Genomic DNA, 6,000 nt, shown 5'->3' with positions numbered 1-6,000 from the left:
TGTAGTTATTTATATGGCATGTGAGGCCTGGTCCTCAAGTGCTGGGACTTGGGGTAGTGCCATTGACCTGGCTGGAGCTATGACAAGGTACACAAGCCGAAGATCTGGCCCGTTATATCCAGGGGAATTAGAATGGAACAGCAGGAGAAGGACAGAAAGTGGTGCATTGTGGAGTGTGGCTGTCTTCCAGTGAGTCTGGTGGGGAGGGGTAGCTCAGTGGTTTGAGCATTGGCCTGCTAAACCCAGGGTTGTGAGTTCAATCTTTGAGGGGACCATTGAGGGATCTGGGGCAAAAATTGGGGATTGGTCCTGCTTTGAGCAGGGGGTTGGACTAGATGACCTCCTGAGGTCCCTTCCAACTCTGATATTCTATGATTTTATGACATTAAGAAGCATAAACAAGGGAGAAAAGAGGGATTGTCAGATGAGGGTTGTAGAGAGGCAGGCAGGTAATGATGAGGAGAGAGATAACAGGGTGTTCAGCAGACAAGAGGTGCGATCGAGAGGGCTCTGACACCAAAATAGTCAGGATGGGCATGGAGCAGGTGCTAGGCAAATTGAAGCTGCAAGGAAGGGAGGGGAGAGTTTTAAAGCTGTAGAACGGCGTGAAATGTTTGCAGCAAAATCCCGCCACTAGCCACATCCATCTGACTTCAAACTAAGAAGTCAGACAAGTTTGAAGGCTGGAAAGGAAATGGTTAAAGCCAGGAGCTCTCCCTTGGCTCTGCTAGGGATTTGTTCTAGTAAACAACAACACCCAGCTCTTACACAGCACCTTTCATCAGTAGATCTCAAAGCTCTCCACAAAGAAGGTCAGTATCATCCCCCTTTTAAAGATGGGCAAACTGAGGTGCAGAGAGGGGAAGTGATTTGCCCAAGGTCACCAAGCCAGCCAGCGACCAAGCTGGGAATAGAGCCCAGGTCTCCTGAGTTCCAGTCCAGTGCAGTAGCCAAATAGTCAGGCCTCTGGCTGGGACACCACCAACTCCAGCTGGGCACCCAATATCAGCAGATGCTTTTGCAATGGTTGGACAATTTTCCCTAAAGCAACTAGTGATTCTGGCATAGTGCGGAGACCAACAGGGGGCCTGACTTAACAAAAAATGCTGAACATTCTCACTCCAACAATCATGCTTTTAAGTCGTTGAACAGCCAAAAAAATGGAGGCGGCCAAAGTCACTGGTGAGAAAACCTGGATTTGTGTTGGAAATTGCCCACCTTGATTATCATACACATTGTAAGGAGAGTGGTCACTTTAGATAAGCTATTACCAGCAGGAGAGTGAGTTTGTGTGTGTGTGTGTGGGGGGGGGGGGGGTTGAGAAAACCTGGATTTGTGCTGGAAATGGCCCAACTTGATTATCATACACATTGTAAGGAGAGTGATCACTTTAGATAAGCTATTACCAGCAGGAGAGTGGGGTGGGAGGAGGTATTTTTTCATGCTTTCTGTGTATATAATAAGATCTTCTACATTTTCCACAGTATGCATCCGATGAAGTGAGCTGTAGCTCACGAAAGCTTATGCTCAAATAAATTGGTTAGTCTCTAAGGTGCCACAAGTCCTCCTTTTCTTTTTGCGAATACAGACTAACACGGCTCTTACTCTGAAAGTCACTTCTGTAACTCTTGGCCCCAACCTCCCTCTGCTTACAGTTCTGTCTGTTAAAAAGGGGATCCATAATAATACTTGTCTTCTCAACAGGGCGAGGGGGGTGGGGAGACTCAATTTATTAGCATTCACTAAGTGCTGTAAGATACTGGATGGAAGTACAAGGCATTGTTATGGCCATCAGTGGGTTGGCTCATTTCACCAACCTGGGCCCAATCATGAATGAACCTGGGGCTTTTTTACTATGGGAACTGCCCCCAAATCGTGTAAAATTCTATTCAAAGCAGGAGAAACTTGGCTTCAAATGGGGCTCGGTTGGTGATTTAAGATTAGGTCAGGCCCCAAACTTTATGTGACATTTGCGTCCCACAAGCCTCCGTGGATCGAAACGAAAGGCACTGCTCACACAACTCCCTGCAGCCAGATCCCCCCCAGGCTTCACCAAATGGCTGCCTCTCACTGGGCCACATCCAGCACATTAGCCTCCTTACTGAAAACAGCTGGGGGTCCCTCCCTCCACTACCAACTGGAACCATGTTATAAGCGGAACAGGGGACAAGTGTGCTGTACTTGGGTCCTGTGACATGGCTGCATATGTAGGATGGGAGTGTTAAAAGTACTTAGCATTAGCCTAACTCTGCTCCCTTTGAAACCAATGGAAAAACTCCAACTTCAACAGGAGCTAAGAGCTTCTGAAAATTCCCCTTGTAGGAAAATCCCTGTAATGCCCAGGCTTTCTATATTAGTAAACCTGGTAAACTAAGTATCTTGGTGTCTTTTTCGCTGCACCCATTTCGTTTGGTTCATCCATGCCCTTTATCTGCTTTTATTTTCCTCAGACGTGTAACACTGAGCTGCACTGTTAAATAGGTCCTTATCACATGAATACAAGATATTCAGCTTTATAAATATATTTTTAACATCTCCTTTGATTTATTGTGTCTTGCTAACCTTTGTGACAATAGCCAGTAAACACATTACCCTAAGATTCAGGAATTTCCCTCAAAAATCCTCTCTATTTAAAGAAATGTTGGGAAATGTCCAGGTAATTTCCCATGTCAGCACCTCTTTGCTTGTGTCCAGTAGAGAGGCAGCTCATCTCTCACGGACACTTCATATTTCCCAAAAATATTGTGACAAAGTTCCTCCTCTGCCTTGGCGGGTCCTGTGCTTATTGACAGATTTGCTTGCCTCAGAGATTCACGGCAGCCCTTAGCTTGGCCACTTTTGCTAGTGGCTCAGACCTGCCATTCACTCAGCTAACCTCATCACTGGCCAGCATGGGAAAAAGAAAGGAGAACAATCTCCGCAGTCTCTGCTGATCCATCATGTGGGTCAGGGAACAGCCCAGAGACCTTCCCCTCTGGTGGAACCCACAGTCCAGGTCAACTCCTCCTGTGTCTGATCAGGAGTTGGGAGATTTGGGGGGAACCCGGACTGTTCCAGCCCAGGGTTCCAGCCCAGGGCCCTGTGGAATGCAGCTGTCTAGAGTGCCTCCTGGAACAGCTGTGTGACAGCTACAACTCCCTGGGCTATTTCCCCATGGCCTCCTCCCAACACCTTCTTTATCTTCACCACAGGACCTTCCTTCTGGTGTCTGATAATGCTTGTACTCCTCAGTCCTCCAGCAGTACACCTTCTCACTCTCAGCTCCTAGTGCCTCTTGTTCCCAGCTCCCCACACACACACCACAAACTGAAGTGAGCTCCTTTTTAAACTCAGGTGCCCTGATTAGCCAGCTTGCCCTAACTGATTCTAGCAGCTTCTTAATTGGCTCCAGGTGTCCTAATTAGCCTGCCTGCCTGAATTTGTTCCAGCAAGTTTCTTTTTGTTCTAAAACTGCCCCTGTTATCTTACCCAGGGAAAATGGACCTGCTTAATCTGGGACTAATATGTCTACCTTCGAACACTCTCCTGTAGCCATCTGGCCTGACCCTGTCACAATATATAATTCCAGTAGTCTAAAAATCCTTCCCCTTTCTGTTCAGGTCACCCACTCACTGGCTCCAACTCCCTGCTTATGAGCTCATCATTTACACCAGCATCTGTTAATATACAACCAGATTCTCCCATCATTATTCACCTGGAGTAGTACCTGATTCTGCAACCAGTCTAAATGAAGCCAGTGGCTCTGCTCATGGAATGAGGTATTACTTTGAGGAAGGAAGGCAGAATTTGGCCCTTATCAGCAAGCAAGGTTGCATTTCTTACCTTTGTCTATGGCCTGATCCTGCAACCTGGAGTATGTAGACAAATGCACTGAAGTTAACAGGGCTCTACAGGTCCACCTGCATGGTACAGTTTGAAGGACCAGGATCATGACCTAGATGTGGGCACTCAGGTCTAATGGTCAGAACCAGTGGGGTAGCCAGGCCTAGCGGTTAGATCGGAGCACAGCCAGAGTCAAGAATCAGGGCCATGGGTCACCCGGCAGCGTAGCTGAGAGCAGAGCAGAGCAGGGGGTCAGAGCCAGGGCTCAGAAGCCAAAGGCCAGAGCCAAGGGTGAGCTAGAGCCATGGTCAGGAAACACCGCAGAGGGTCCAAGCCAGCGGTGGTACGGATGGCAAAGGGCCGGAACTGGAGCAGGAACAGGAAGCAAGATCAAGTCTAGCAGCAGCATGAAGCACACTGAGCAGCCCGGAAGCTCTAGCTGCTGCTGGCTGAAGTGGCAGCTTAGCTTTCCCCCTCACCAATGAGGAAGTGCAGTCAATCAGGCAGCCCGAGCCAGGATCGGCTGAGCCCAGTACTTTGCTAGGAGACTGACTTTTTGCAGCTGGCTCCCTGAGAGGAATTGATCAAAAGTAAGTCAATGGAGTTACATTGATTCTGAACTGGAGTAAGGGGAGAATCTGGCTGTTGGTTTACAGGCAAGGGGTGAAATGCTGCTCTCACACCAAGCCAAATGCAAAGTAACTTCATCGACTTAGGTAAAGTGACTCCAGATTTACACCAGCCTCAATGAGATCAGAATTTGGCCCCTCCGGATTTACACCTCTGTAACTCAGGGCACAGCAGAGCAGAGCCCCCATTAGGAGTTTTCAAATGCACCCAGACTGCTTGGCTCAGTCATGAGCAGCAGGCTAGGGGAGAGAGATGTACAAAGAAACCCACTCTGTACCTTTCACTAAGTCAGAAATGAAACCGCTTTTCACCGGCATTGTTTTCTCGGGGTCTTTTTGCTTGTGGACCAATCCACCAGGTTGGCACAGAGCTTCAGGGAATCACACTCTGGCCTGATATTTCAAAAAAAGGGTGCCAGATCCTGAGCTGATGTAAACTGGCAAAAACCTGTTGGCTTCGCTGTTTAAAGGAGAGACGCAGCCTGGGGTTTTTGAGCCCAAAGAGTTAATCGCGGAAGCAGGCTCCGTTGCTACAGTGGAGGAAATGACAGTAGTAAAAAGTATTTCACAAAGTTCAGGACCCCTTCCAGTCAGACCGATATTTTCGTTATGTTTTAATACCCACATGAGTGTCTTGTTTAACTCAGCCTGTTGGGAGAGGAAGGGACTTCCTCAAAAGTAATGTTAGACAGTTTCTCACTCTGGCTCAGACCCGTTCGATTTGATTCCACCAACAGAGGAACCGTCGGTATTTCTCCAAATGTATATCCTGACACTTACCCACATTGCTGTTTCTTCATATTTCTCTGCTGAAATAACCCCCTCCCTCTGCTCGGGCACAGACAGAGACTACTCTGCGTAGGACAGGAGAAATGTGACGCAAGTAACCCAAACAGCGTCTCGCTTTCCTTTAACCTGAGTAGCTGCATGGACGGAGAAAGCAGATGCCTCTGCATCACAGAATATCAGAGTTGGAAGGGACCTCAGGAGGTCATCTAGTTCAACCCCCTGCTCAAAGCAGGACCAATCCCCAAGTTTTGCCCCAGATCCTTTAATGGCCCCTTCAAGGATTGAACTCACAACCTTGGATTTAGCAGGCCAATGCTCAAACCACTGAGCTATCCCTCTGCCTCCTCTTCTTTATGGTCTGTGATGGTTGATAGGGGATGCGGACCGATCTCAGTGGCGCAGAAACTGATGGGCACACGGCGTGCTTGTGGGAGGAATCTGCGGTCCTTACATATGCAGTAGTTGGGCTCTGCATAAACCTGCGCGAGGGGATGGGGATGGAGGAGATTCAGGAGCCACAATCTCCTGTGTCATTACCTGAGCTACTATTTTATCCCAGGGGCTAGCACAGCAGCCATGGAAGGGCTGTGGAGCTGCCCCAGGCCCTTCCCACAGGGGCTCCGAAGGGTACAGCTCCCCACACAGAGTCCCCTAATTCAGAATGTGTGCGGTGTGTGTGCTTGCATGTTTCAAGCATCTGAGTTTGTCCTACCTCTTTTTTTATTGGAGGCAGTGCTGCCTAGTGGATAGAGCACTAGAC

General features: G+C 48.5%; 1 long non-coding RNA gene across 1 annotated transcript in view; it reads left to right on the top strand.

Annotated features, from left to right (window-relative positions):
• Window positions 1-4,231: 4,231 nt before the first annotated feature.
• Window positions 4,232-6,000, top strand: part of LOC114018676 — a 55,224-nt gene continuing 53,455 nt past the window's right edge. Inside the window, exon 1 of the long non-coding RNA XR_006292749.1 lies at window positions 4,232-4,412. This is a non-coding gene — a long non-coding RNA (uncharacterized LOC114018676). The remainder of the gene's footprint in view (window positions 4,413-6,000) is intronic.

The sequence above is a fragment of the Chelonia mydas genome, chromosome 1 (assembly GCF_015237465.2).
Source record: "Chelonia mydas isolate rCheMyd1 chromosome 1, rCheMyd1.pri.v2, whole genome shotgun sequence".
Taxonomy (NCBI): domain Eukaryota; kingdom Metazoa; phylum Chordata; order Testudines; family Cheloniidae; genus Chelonia; species Chelonia mydas.
This window is presented reverse-complemented; position numbering and strand designations above follow the sequence as displayed.